This window comes from Dama dama, chromosome 8 (genome assembly GCF_033118175.1).
Source record: "Dama dama isolate Ldn47 chromosome 8, ASM3311817v1, whole genome shotgun sequence".
NCBI lineage: Eukaryota > Metazoa > Chordata > Mammalia > Artiodactyla > Cervidae > Dama > Dama dama.
The window spans coordinates 16,238,985-16,253,394 of record NC_083688.1 but is presented as its reverse complement, the minus strand read 5'-3'; the positions used below and the strand labels follow the sequence as shown (position 1 = coordinate 16,253,394).

General features: G+C 45.9%; 1 non-coding gene across 1 annotated transcript; it reads left to right on the top strand.

Annotated features, from left to right (window-relative positions):
* Positions 1 to 12,252: 12,252 nt before the first annotated feature.
* TRNAE-UUC (transfer RNA glutamic acid (anticodon UUC)) lies at positions 12,253 to 12,324 on the top strand. Its single transcript has one exon. It is a non-coding gene; the product is annotated as a tRNA-Glu (tRNA).
* Positions 12,325 to 14,410: the final 2,086 nt, after the last annotated feature.

Sequence of the window (14,410 nt, the reverse complement as noted above, 5' to 3'; positions counted from 1 at the left end):
CCATTATGTTTATCGGGATATGACCACAGGCCTATTGATAAATGTCCACTGTTTAACTATCTAGGCTTATGACACATGAATCATGGGTAAACTTTGATCGTATCTCTCTTTTACCTTCTCCAGACTAGTTTCAAGGAATGTGGGGAGGTGGGTTTAAGCAAGTACTCTTAGGGTATATAAGGTTTTCACAAAAACTGGCCAGGGTCCTTGGCTAAGAGGAGACTCTGCCTTGGGCCCGCCGGTGTAATAAACTGCACTCCACTATCTGCATTGTCCTTCTGAGTGAGTTTGTTTCCCAGAACGTGTGGCTACAACAAACCCATGGGGCTGGGACTCAAGCCCAGCCAAAACCTTGCTTGGGACTCAAACCCAGCCAAAACCTTGCTTGGGACTCAAACCCAGCCAAAACCTTGCCTGGGACTCAAACCCAGCCAAAACTCTGACTGGGACTTGAACCCACGTGGCTGGGATTCAAACCCAGCCGCAACCCATGGTACCTGGTTTCCTGACCTCATGAAGCTCAGTTTCTTGATGTCTCATCACAGAAAGAATTCAGTGAGAGACAAAGTGATAGGGAAGAAGTAGATTTATTCAGATTCCAAGAGAAACATATTCCACAGACAGAGTGTGGGCCACTGCAGAGGGCAAGCTTGGCAGCTGTGAAATGTGGCATGCTTAGTTTTTATAGGTGGGGTAATTTCATATGCTAATGAGTGGGAGGACTATTCCAACTCTTTTGGAGAAGGGGCGGAGATCTCCAGGATTGGGGCCACCACCCACTCCTTGGTCTTTTAACAGTGCCTTGGAACTGTCATGGCACCTCTGGGTGTGTCATTTCACTTTCTGATTGAGGATCAAGATCTAGTCTTGTCTGCCCATCGTGGTCCTATTTGATTCCGATCAGTTTATGTTGTGTCCTTGGGTTATGTCATTCTTTCGAAAGTTGTGCCCTGCCCCTTTCCCTCCTGTTATAATCCCACCATTGAAAGTCCACTTCCTGCTGCAGAGAGGGGACTAAAGGGTGTCACCCGAGTCATGGTCCTATACTCAACTGTGATCTCCAGGCTTCAGCCAGCTGGACCACTGACCTTTCCCGAGTGGGCCCTCTGGGCTGTCCCACCTGCATCCTTTCTTGCATTCCTTCCCCTGAGACCACCTCTCCCCACTCCTGCCTCCTGGTCAACTTTCCACACTCAGCCACCTCTTCCTGGAGAGACCCCTGTTATCTGCAGACTGGCTCGGAAACTTCTCAGCACCATCTGTTACAGTGCCTGTGGAAGAACAGTTTGCTTCCACATCTGTTTCCCTACTCAGCAGTGAGTTTTTTGAGGTTATATGGAATTCATTCTTTGAACCCTAAGCTCTGCAATGTCAGCAAACAGTTGGTGCTCAATAAATGTTGATTCTGTGAATTGTGTCCACATAGCTTAGAGCTGTTGGAGGAACTTGGGATTAGCCAGAGAGTACTCAGGAATTCTCATGGGTATTGCAGAGTGTGGAGATCGCAGATACTCCAGAGAACAAGGCAGCTGCTTCCAGGCCCTTCAGTCTAACCTCAGTCTGTGGCCACCTTATCTGAGCCCAACCTTTCCTGAATCCCCACTGTCCCCTACTGGGTCACCACCTCTATCCCTGTCCATTCCTCCAGTTGTCTTCCTGGATCTGGGAGGGTCAAACCTAGATCTAGGGCCCTACCTTGTGTGGAGGATTGAAAGAAGGTGAGATTGAAAGTAGTTGAGGATGGGGAACACATGTAAATCCATGGCTGATTCATGTCAATGTATGGCAAAAACCACTACAATATTGTAAAGTAATTAGCGTCCAACTAATAAAAATAAATGAAAAAAAAAAAAACTAAAAAAAAAAAAGTAGTTGAGGGTCTGGATCTCAGTTTTATAGATTCAGAAACCTGAAATTTTAAAAGATAATTTATACTTCACATCTATTAGGATGACTGCTATTTAAAAAAAAAAAAAAAACAGAAAACAACAAGTATAAGTAAAGAGTGGAGAAATCTAGAACCCTGTGCACTGTTGCTATAAATGTAAAATAGTGCAGCCATCATGGAAAACAGTGCAATGGCCCTCGAAAAATTAGAAACAGAATGACCCTATGATCCAGCAATAACCCTGCTGGGTATGTATCCAAAGGAATTGAAAGCAGGGTCTGAAAGACTTTTGCACTCTCTGTTCAACAGCCACATTTGGCTATTACTCACAATAGCCTAAGGTCCCAAATGTCCATCAGCGAATGAATAGATAAACAAAATGAAAGGAAATTTTAATGCATGCTATGACATGGATAAACTTTGAAGATATTATGCTAATAAGTGAGTCACAAAAAGCAAATACTGTATGATTTCACTATAGGAGGCATTTTGAGTAATCAAGGGCTTATTCCCTGGTAGCTCAGACAGTAAAGAATCTGACTGCAATGCAGCAGACCTGGGTTCGATCCCTGGGTTGGGAAGATCCCCTGGAGGAGGGCATGGCAACCCTCTCCAGTATTCTTGCCTGGAGAATCCCATGGACAGCAGAGCCTGGTGGGCTACAGTCCATGGGGTCCCCCAAAGGTCAGACACAACTGAGTGACTAAGCAGAGCAGAGCAGAGCAGAACACAGAGTAGTCACACTCATAGATGCAGGAAGCAGAAAGGCGGTTGCCAGGTGCTGGGAGGAGGGGCAGCTGGGCGCTGTTAATGTGTATCGAGTTTCAGTTTTGTAAGATGAAAAGGTTCTGGAGTTTGCACAACAATGTGAACACACCTGACGCTACTGAACTGTAGGCTTAAACGTGTTCAAGAGGGTGAACTTCACATCGGGCTTATGTTGCCATAATTTTCTAAAAGAGAATTTCATTCTTGAATAAAAAATACATTCAGGAAACCAAACAAGAGAAAAGAATATACAGTAAAAATTCTCTCATGCACTGTCTCCCATTCTCCTGGTTGCTAGTCCTCTACCTGCTTTTAAAAATGTATTAACCATAAAGGACAGAAACCATATACTGGGCTCACTACAAATATCACAGGAAAAGTGTTTCACGAAGTCCAAAATCCTTTCACGATAAAAACACTCAGCAAAGAAACAGAAGGGTACTTCCTCAATCTGATAATGGGCATCTACACAAAACCCACTGCTAACATCATACTCCATGGTGAAAGACTGAAAGTTTTTTCCCTTAAGATTAGGGACAGAACAGAGATGTCTGCTCTCACCACTTCTATTCAACATTATATTGGAGGTTATATCTAGGGTGATTTTGGGGAGGAAAAAAGCCATCCAGTTTGGAAAGGAAGAAGTAAAACTATCTCTGTGTGCAGATGACATGATCTTATGTATCAACAGAATTCATAAAAACACTAACAGAGTTAATGAAAAGTTCAGCAAGATTGCAGGATATAAGATCAATGTGCAAAAATCAGTTCTATTTCTTATGCAATAACAACGAACCATCAAAAATGGAATTAAAACAATTATGTTTACATTAGCATCAAAAGGAATAAAGCACTTACGAATAGCTTAATGAGGATTTTCCTGGTGGTCCAGTGGTTAAGACGCCTTGCTTCCAATGTAGCGGGTCTGTGTTTGATCCCTGGTTAGGAAACTAAGATTCCACATGCTGCATGGCAAAAAAAAAAACAAAAAAAAAACCTGTAGGAATAAGTTTAACAAAAGTAAAAGACTTGTACACTGAAAACTGCACTGAAAGAAATCCTGTGTTCATGGATTGGAAATCTTAACTTTGTTAAGATGGCAATACTCTCCAAATTCAACACAATCCCTATCAAAATACCACCTGCCTTCTTGGTAGAAGTTGACAAGCTGATCCTAAAATTCATACAAAACTTCAAGAGACCCAGAATAGCCAAAAACAATCTTGGAAAAGAACAAAGATGGTAGACACACTTTTTCATCTCAAAACTTACTACAAAGCTACAATAGTCAAGACTATGTGATACTGGCATTAAGAACAGACACATAAAAAAAAAAGAACAGACACATAAATTAGAGGGATAAATCTGAAAGTCCAGAAATAAATCCATGCTTTTACGGTCAATTGATTTTGACAAAGGTGCAAGGATAAATCAATGGGGAAATAATCTCTTCAACAAATGGTGCTGGGACAATTGGATATCCACGTGAAAAGAATGAAATTGGATGTCTGTCTCCTACCACTGACAAAAATTAACTCAAAATGGATCAACAAATGTAAGAGTTACAACTGTAAACTCGAAGAAGACAATGTAGGCAGAAATCTTCCTGATCTTATGGGAGGCAAGGGTTTCCTAGATACAACACCAGAGGCATAAGTGACAAAAGAAAAAAAAAGATACACTGGACTTCAGCAAAATAAAAAAAATTTAAAATTTAAATTTAAAATTTAATTTAAAAATTAAAAAAAAACTTTTGTGTTGCAAAGGACACCATCAAGAAAGTGAAAAGATAAAAAAAAAAAAAGTGAAAAGATAATAATTTATACTGTGAGAAAATATTTGCTAATCATACATCTGATAAGGGATTAACATCAAGAATGCACAAAGAATTCCTATAACTCAACAACAAAAATGAAAACAAAACACCCGGTTAAAAAATGGGCAGACGGTTTGAATAAACATTCTCCAAAGAGATATGACAAATACTGAGTAATGAAGAGATGCTCAACATCATTAGCCATCAAGGAAATGCACATCAAAACCACAACAAGATACATCTTCACACCCACTGGGATGGCAATAATCAAAAAGTCAGATAATAAAATGAATTTGTGAGGATATGGAGAAATTGGAGGACTAGTATACTACTGATGGGAGTGTAAAATGGTGCAGCTGCTTTGGAAAATGGTCTGGTAGTTCCTCAAATGGTTAAACACAGAGTTAGCACATAATCCAGTCAATGCACTCCTAGGTGTATATAGCCTAGAGAAATAACAGTGGATGTCAGGAGTTCCCTGGTGGCCTAGTGGTTAGGATTCCAGACTTTCACTGCATTGCCCGGGTTCAATCCCTGGTTGGAGAACTGAGAGCCTGGCAAGCCACACAGCACAACCAAAACAAAAAGAAGGAAGGAAAGATGAAAGAAAGAAAATGTTCATACAAAAACTCACACATGAGGAACTTCCCTGGTGGTCCAGGGGTTGAGAATTCCCTTTGCAATGCAGGAGATGCGGGTTCAATCCTTGGTCAGGGAACTAAGATCCCACATGCCACAAAAGACCCCACTTGATGCAATTAGACCCGATGAAGCCAAATAAATAATTTAAAAAAAAAAACCTCACACCAGACTGTTCACAGTAGCATTATTCCTACCAAAAAAAAAAAAAAAATGAAAACAACCTAAATGCCTAAACAACTAATGAATGGATAAATGAAATGTGTTCTCTCCAGACATTGGTATGTAATTCAGCAATAAAGAGAAAGTACTTATCTAAGCTACAATATGGATGAATTTTGAAAATATGTTAAGTAAAAGAAGATGCAAAATACCACATCCTTTATGTTTCCATTCACATGAAATATCTAACATTACCAAATCTTTAGAGACAGGAAATAAGTAGTTTCCAGGGACTAAGGGAAAAGGGAAATAGCATAGGGTCTCTTCTGAGGTCACAAAAATGTTCTAGAATTAGATAGTTGTCACGGTCACACAACTTTGTGAAGATACCAAAAAATAAATAAACAAAAAACCCAACCCACTGAATTGTACACTTTAAAAGAGTAAGTATTATGGTATGTGAATTGTATCACAATTTAACAATCCATATAAAAATATGTTAACCTGTAAATATAAACTGGGAAAAATACAGCTCTCACTGGGTCAGGACCAGCTTATTTGCAGATCTACAATGGATGCTGAATCAGCAGGTTGCTTGGGACTTCCCTCGTGGCCCAGAGGCTAAGAGACCACACTCCCAGTGCAGGGGGCCCGGGGTTCCATCTCTGGTTAGAGAACTAGATCCTGCCTGTTGCAACTAAGAGTTCAATTGCCATAACTGGTGGTTCAGATGGTAAAGAATCTGCCTGCAATGTAGAAGACCCGAATTCGATCCTGCGTTGGGAAGACCCCCTTGGAGAAGGAACTGGTAACCCACTCCAATATTCTTGCCTGGAAAATCTCATGGATAGAGGAGCCTGGTGGGCTACAGTCCATGGGGTCAAAAAGAGTTGGACACAACTGAGCAACTAACACACACACACACACACACACACACACACACACACACAAAGATCCCACGTGCTGCAACTGAGATCTTGCAAAACCAAATAAATAAGTAAAGAAAGGAGCTTGGCGAGCACAGAAAGCCAGTTGACATCACAATATATCCAGAACCCTAGCCCTCCTCACCACTTCTGTCCTCCTCCAACTCCCTGACCCAGCTTTCCAGTCTTCCTGGAGATTCACCCGGTCACACTCCCACTTCCAGGTCCAGATCTCTTCCTCTGAGGACGTAGGCCTGGCCCTCTGATTCTTACTGCAGCATCTCCGGAGTCCCCTATGTGGCCGGCGGGGCGGGGGGGGGGGGGGGGGGGGGGGGGATGTGAGGGGGTGATGGTGTGGGGGCAGGGCAGGGGGCGGGGCCTAATCTGGTACCTGGCAGAGCAGAAACTCAGCACCTGTTTCTGGAGTGAATCAGAGTTAGGAAGAGCCTCGCTGAGGAGATGCCGTCTGGGCTGGGACCTTAAGCACCCATGGAGTCTGTCAGCTAGATGGGGAAGGGAGAGTGCCCTGGGCAGGCATAGTAGCCTGTGCAAAGGCCCTGGGGATAGGGGCCCTGAGAGAGGGGCCTGGTGCCTTTGAACACTCAGGAGACTGAGGGGCTTAAGGTCTTGTAATCATCACAGACGGGGCTAGACACAGATGGAGGTTTGAGGGACTTTTGCATTAGACACATTTCCTCGTAAACAGCTGCTCAGAACTGTTTAAATATGCAAGGAGATTCACTGGCTCTCCGCACTACAGAGTGCTGGCTACCCTGACTGTCAGCTCTTCAGGGCTGGCTTCACCCAGCAGATCAAAGATGTCCTCCTACACTTGCTTCTTGCCCTTTCTTTCCCCATTTCTCCACATCAGTTTCATTCTCAGAGCAGCTTTCATCCTGGTGGCAAAACCTCTTTTTGCAGTTCAAGCAGTGACCCCCATGTCTACACATCTTAGTCCAGAGGGAGCTAGGAAACATCTTTTCCAGCAGCCGTAGTCAAAAAGAAGTCCCCTCCACTGTCCTTGGGTTCGAGGCCCACTCCTGGGCTGACGCTGCTCTGTGAGGGCCTGGGCCGCCTATCCCAGCCCCAGGCCCAGTTCATACCCAAAGAACCATTAGGGAAGTGCCCAGATAAGAGAAGGGTCATGGGAGACAACCACGATAGCCAAGAAAGTCAAATTCTCTTTTTCTTTTTATTATTTATTAGGCCGCGCTGGGTCTTAGCTGTGGCATGCAGGATCCCTGATCTTCGTTGCAGCGTGAGGAATCTCTTAGTTGTGGCACCTTTTTTGTTGCTGTTGTTCCACATTCCAACTCTTGGTTGCAGCATTTGGCATCTAGTTCCCTGACCAGACGTAAGTGACGCAGGTTCAATCCCTGGGTGGGGAAGATCCCCTGGAGGAGGGAATGGCAACCCACTCCAGTATTCTTGCCTGGAGAACCCCATGGACAGAGGAGCCTGGTGGGCTACAGGCCCTAAAGTCATGGAGTCGGACACAACTGAGCGACTTGGCACAAGACCATCCCTGACCAGAGGGCTTCCCAGGTGGTGCTAGTGATAAAGAATCCACCTGCCAATGCAGGAGGCATGTGAGACTCAGTTCGATCCCTGGGTTGGGAAGATTCCCCTACAGGAGGAAATGGCAACCCACTCCCAAGCCCCCTTCATTGGGAGTGCAGAGTTTTAGCCACCGGACTACCAGGAAGTCCCTCAAATTCTTAATTTCCTTTCCTCATCTGCATGGGGGTATATCAGCTCTACTTTACAGGTACAAGCATGACAGTTCTGTGCTGTGGCCAATGCGACCTGGGGCAGAATGTCCCCTCCAGGGTAGTTTTCTTTTCAGTGAAAGTAAGGGCTGGGTCACCTCTTGATCAAGCCGCTTTTCCTGTTCCACCCAAGGTCCTTTTCTCTGAAAGGAGATGCAATGGCCAGATAAGAACAGCAGATGGCAGTCCTGAGGCATGTCGTGGTTCTGGTAGACCTGGGAGCTGCAGCTGCAGAGAACCAAGCTGGGCCTCTCCAGCCAGAACCTGTGGTCTCCTGTGCCTTCTTGGGAACCCAGCTCTCAGGTGGCAGCAGGGCCAGCTTCCTGAGCATGCCACCCACACTTGAAAGGGCCCTGGGCCTGGTTTCATGCCCTGCCGCCTTGGAGTCTTACTAACTGTTGAACAGGAGCCCTCACTTTCACTTTGTGGTTGACCCTAAATTATGGTGCTGGGTGGCAGGACTCACATGGCCTCGGGGATCCCCATCACTGCTACGTCCCAGAAATGGGCTGGGCCTTTCCCCTTGCTGCTTTCCATCAGCCTTTCTGGGGCTCCTGATCGTCCTGGTCTCCTCAGCTCACTGTCTCCTGGGAAGCCTAGAAAGCATAAGGGCCCAATGTGGGGAGGACGGAGATTCCAAGGCGGGAGGATGGGGACCCCAAGGGGGAAGGGCGGAGACCCCACAGGGGAGGACGGAGACTCTAAGGGGAAGACAGGGACCCTACATGGGGAAGACGGGCACCCCAGGGGGGAGGATGAGGACCCCGAGGGGGAAGGACAGAGACCCTACGTGGGGAGAGCAGGGACCCCATGTGGGGAGGGCAGGGACCCCACGGGGGAAGATGAAGATTCCAATGGTGAAGATGGGGACCCTATGTGGGGAGGACCCCACGGGGGAAGAAGGAGACCCCACGGGGGGAGGACAGAGACCCCACAGGGGACGAGGGAGATTCCAAGGGGGAAGAAGGGGACCTCACGGGGGAGGACGGAGATTCCAAGGGGGAAGACAGGGACCCTACGTGGGGAGGACGAGGACCCCAAAGGGGAAGGGCAGAGACCCCACATGGGGAGGGCAGGGACCCCACGTGGGGAGGGCTGAGACTCTAAGGGGAAGACAGGGAACCCTACATGGGGAGGACGGTGACCCCTGGGGGGAGGACGAGGACCCCAAGGGGGAAGGGCGGAGACCCCACGTGGGGGGTGTGGGGACCCCATGTGGGGAGGACGAGGACCCCACGGGGGAGGACAGAGACTCCAAGGGGGGAAGACAGGGACCCTACAGGGGGAGGACGGGGACACCACGTGGGGAGGACAAGGACTCCAGGTATGGAGGATGGAGACCCACGTGGGGAGGATGGGACCCCACATGGGGAAGAAAAATCCTCTCTGGTCAAGGTCACCAATGGCCTGGTTGTGGGTCTCATCTTACTTGTCCCCTCTGGTATCTGACACTCAATTCTTCTATTCCACAGCGTCTCAGGGCTCAGTTCAGGGGCCCTCACTCTCCTCTGGACACTCCTCACTCACTGCCCCACAGCCATCAGAGTCCCCTAGGCTTCCTTCCACTTTACTAAAAAGGCCCTTATTGAGGTGTAATTTACACACAGTGAAACTCACCCTTTCGGATGCACAGTTCAATGAGTTTTAGTAAACACATGCAGTCACGGTATAATCCAGAGTATTTCCACACCCGCAAGATTTCTCCCAGGCCCTCACTCCAGCCCCCAGCAACCACCGATCCACTTCCTGTCTCTCTTGTTTTACCTTTTCCAGAATGTCATTGGGTCTGCCTTCTTTCATTTACCATCATGCCACGCTCTTTTGTTCTGGTTTTTGGCCACACTCACGGCATGGAGGATCTTAGTTCCCCAGTCAGGGATCGAACCTGAGCCCCCTGCATTGGAAGCTTGGAGTCCTAATCACTGGACCACCAAAGAATCTCCCACACCCGTTACTGAATCTCATTTCTTGGTATTCCACGTGCAGCCGTCATTTAAGCACCACCCAGAATTCCCTGGCTTCCATGCTTTCACTGCCAAGGGCCCAGGTTCAATCCTTGGTGAGGAAACTGGGATCCCACAAGCCAGATCGCGCGGCCAGAGAACTAAATAAAAATAAATAAAGCACCTTTCTCTATGATGTCACACACCCCCTACCATGGCCCTCTAACAAGCTCTGCCTGAAACTCAATCAGGCTCTCAGGTTCCCTCAAACCAGATCCTCTGCCTTCACTCTCTCCCCTGGTCACCAAGCTAGAAATCCAGGAGGCATCCTTGCCTCTGTGCCTCTGTCTGCTGTCCCCACATCTCCAGATGTCGCCCTCCGCAGTTGTCCCCTTCCCTCCATCTTTCTGCCTCGGTCCAGGCCAATGCCACTGCAGGGCCTCCTGGCTGGTCTCCTTGTCTCCTCACCCTGGCCCTGGCCTCCTCCCAGTCCATCCTGTACCGGTTCTTGAGGGCAGCAAGCAACCTCCTTAGCCAGGATCTGACCCTCCCTGCCTCTCCAGCCTGACCTCTCTCCACATCCCCTTCTAAGACGGGCACACTGTCGAAATGAACTGTTGGTGAGTAAGCAGGGTCATAACACAATAGCCCAAAACGTTTACTAATGGTTGCTAAGAAACTAGAAAGTGAAAAAAGCAAAATGCAAAAGTGATCTATTTATTACCTATCATGTAACGAAGGGGAACTAGAAATTATACACACATGCAAAAAGAAATACGGTAATAAACACAGATAAATCAGAAACCAGTGAGATTGCTTACTTGTGGGAGGGTCACGGTGGGTGTGAAGAACGGGACCAGGGAGAAGGCATGGGGGAAGTGACACTTCTCTGAGTATCTCTGTGTAGTTCTGACTTTGCTGTTGTTGTTACTTTTGGGCCACGCTGTGTGGCCTGTGGGATCTTGGTTCCCTGACCATGGATGGAGCCTGCACTCCCTAAAATGGAAGTATGGAGTCTTAACTCCTGGACCATGAGGGAAGTTCCAGTTCCGATTCTTAGAATCATTACTGTGTTGCAAAAATTAAACAAAATTTTAATCAACAAGCAATTGGGAATAGGGGAGTGGAGACTACCCAAAGTGGAAATATAAACAGGAAGAAAGGAGCCCAACTGTGCTACAATGGAGACGATCATGACGATGAGGACACCGGGGGACACTCAGCTGAGCGACTTCAGAAAAGAGTATCTGGCCATCTACTCTAGGGAAAAACAGAACAGCATGTACTCTGAGTAGCAGGTTTGTTTTTCACAGAGCTGAGTTAAAAATTCAGAAACTGCTTATGTGTAATCTAGCACTAAGCAAATAAGTAAATATCTGGTGACTAATAAAAGCCAGATTTCTGTCAAAAAAACAAGTTAGAAATAAGGGAGAAGGGATTTCCCTGGTGGTACAGTGGATGAAGAATCCGTCTGCCAAGGTAGAGGACACAGGTTCTATCCCTGGTCCGGGAACTAACATCCTGCATGCTTCAGAGCAGCTAAGCCCATGTGCCACAACCACTGCGCCCAAGCTCTAGAGCCCTCGAGCCCCAACTACCGAGCCTGCACACTGCTACTGCTGAAGCCCATGTACCTGGAGCTGTGCACGTTTCACAAGAGAAGCAACCCCAGTAAGAAGCCCTTCCACCGCAATGAAGAGCCCCTGATGAAAGCAACAAGAGGAAGCCACGCAAAGCAATGAAGACCCAGCACAGCCAAAAAAAAAAAAAGGAAAGGAATGAGGGTAGGCTAAAATAAACACCATGGTGTCGAACTGGAACTGGGGGCACCGGTGTGAACTCATGGTTTTCAAAAATACATATCGATATATAGAAATAGCTTTGGATGAGAATGTGTGTGCATATACACTTCCCAACTCTGACCACTGAGACGGCTTGAAACTCATACTGCCCAACACCAGTGAACTCACCCAGCTCCTAGATCTTGGTGTCTAAAGCCATTCTCCAATAACAGGCACCAAGACTCCTCGGGGAAATGGCTATTTCCAGGGCTGTGACAAGGGAAGTACAAGATGAGCCTCCAACATCTTATAGGGTCAGAAGGGAAGGAAGAGCTCAAAGAATAATGGGGACATACTGGGACACGTCAACAGACACAAGGAGGCTACCTGAATGTCCCATCCCCATGCCAAACTAGGGACAATAAAACAGACAAAATAATGATAGTAATGGATGATAATCCATTGAATAAGAACCTACAGCATAACATAGGAATCTGTGAATCCATATCAATATAAATATTTGAATGAGTGAAGAAATAAATAAATAAAGGCAGGGGAATTCCCTGGTAGTCCAGTGGTTAGGACTCCATGCTTTCACTATGAAGGCCCAGGTTCAATCCCTGGTCAGGGAACTAAGAGTCCCTCAAGCAGAGTAGTGTGACCAAAAATAAAAATAAAATAAAAATAAATAAAACAAAGGAGGGTGGAGGGGAAAATCCTTTCTCATGGTAGATTCTAACCCATAAATGTAAAATGAGGAAAACTGAAAATCACCACTTGGCAAATACCCTGGTAATAACTGTGTCAGCATATTAAAAAGCAGAGACATTACTTTGCCAACAAAGGTCCAACTCATCAAGGCTATGGTTTTTCCAGTAGTCATGTATGGATGTGAGAGTTGGACTATAAAGAAAGCTGAGTGCTGAAAAATTGATGCTTTTGAACTGTAGTGTTGGAGAAGACTCTTGAGAGTCCCTTGGACTGCAAGGAGATCCAACCAGTCCATCCTAAAGGAGATCAGTCCTGGGTGTTCACTGGAAGGACTGATATTGAAGCTGAAACTCCAATACTTTGGACACCTGATGCAAAGAGCTGACTCATTGGAAAAGACCCTGATGCTGGGAAAGATTGAAGGCAGGAGGAGAAGGGGATGACAGAGGATGAGATGGTTGGATGGTATCACCGACTCAATGGACATGAGTTTGAGTAAACTCTGGGAGCTGGTGATAGACAGGGAGGCCTGGCATGCTGTGGTCCATGTGGTCACAAAGAGCTGGGACACGACTGAGTGACTGAACTGTGTCAGGCAAGGGTTAGTGACAAATGCTGAGTGGTGGGGAAGAAGTAGGATAAGAAATAGGATATTAAAAAAAAATTTTTTTAATGTAAAAAAAAGAAATAGGATATTTAGAGAATTGCAAAGTATCTCTCTATAAGATACTTAAAGATGAGTAACTTTATTTTTAAAATATCAATTTATTTATCTGGCCATGCCAGGTCTTAGTTGCGGCATGTGGGATCTAGTTCCCTGACCACGGATCAAACTCGGGCCCCTGCATTGGCAACATGGAGTCTTAACCACTAGACCATTAGGGAAGTCCCTAAAGAAGTGATTTATAATGAAGAAACCTGACAAAAATCATCTTAACCAAATGACCAATGTGCACATGGCCTGGAAAGGGGCAGATGGACAACACATGCCTCCTGATATGATGCACGGAGAAGGACAGAACATCTGGGGAGTAAGAACATCACCTGAGTGAAGACAAAACAAGGAGTGACGAGGTAGACCAGGTGAAGGTGGTCATTCTAAGATAGGTCAGGGGGGGCTTCTCTGAAGTGGCAACATTTAACCTCTGAACCAAGTGTCAGATGAACTGGAGAGAAGTACTCCAAGCAGCAGAACAGCCATGTCAAAAGACTCAAAGCACAAAAAGGCAAATATCTGGTGTGCCATGGGGACTGAAGTGGAGATCAGAGAGACAAGGTAGCCCCTATTACATGGGGCTCTGTGGTCCCATGTTAGGTGAGAAGTTTGGGGGTTTCTTCCTTAGATGTTTTTATTGAGATAAAATACACACAACAAAGTTTACCCTCTTAATTTTCTTCAATGCACAGTTTGATGTTATGAAATACGTTCATAATGTTATGCAATTATCACCACCAACTATCCCCAGAACTCTTTTCATCTTATAAAGTTGAAACTCTATACCCATGAAACAAGAACTCCCCAGCTTCCCTCCCCACAGACCTGGCAACCACTGTTCAACTTCCTGCTTCTGTGATTTTTGCCTACTCTAAGCATCTCAAAGAAGTAAAATCATACTGGGTTTGGTGGGTTTTTTTTTTTTTTAGTCTGGTTTATTTCACTTAGCATAATGTTCTCAGGTTCATAAATTTGTAGCATGTGTCAGAACTTTCTTCCTTCTTAGGGATGACTAATATTCCATCATATGTATGAAACCACATTTTGTTTATCCATCAATCCATTGAGAGACTCTTGGATTTTAGTTATTGTGAACATGGGTGTACAAACAACTCTTAGAGATCATGCCTTCCCTGGATGAGGAAATGGCAATCCACTCCAGTATTCCTGCCTGGGAAATCCCATGGACAGAGAAGCCTTACAGGCTAGAGGCCATGGGGTAACAAAAGAGTTGGACACGACTTAGCAGCTAAACCACAACAACGAACAGTGAATGAGCTTAGAAGACCCCA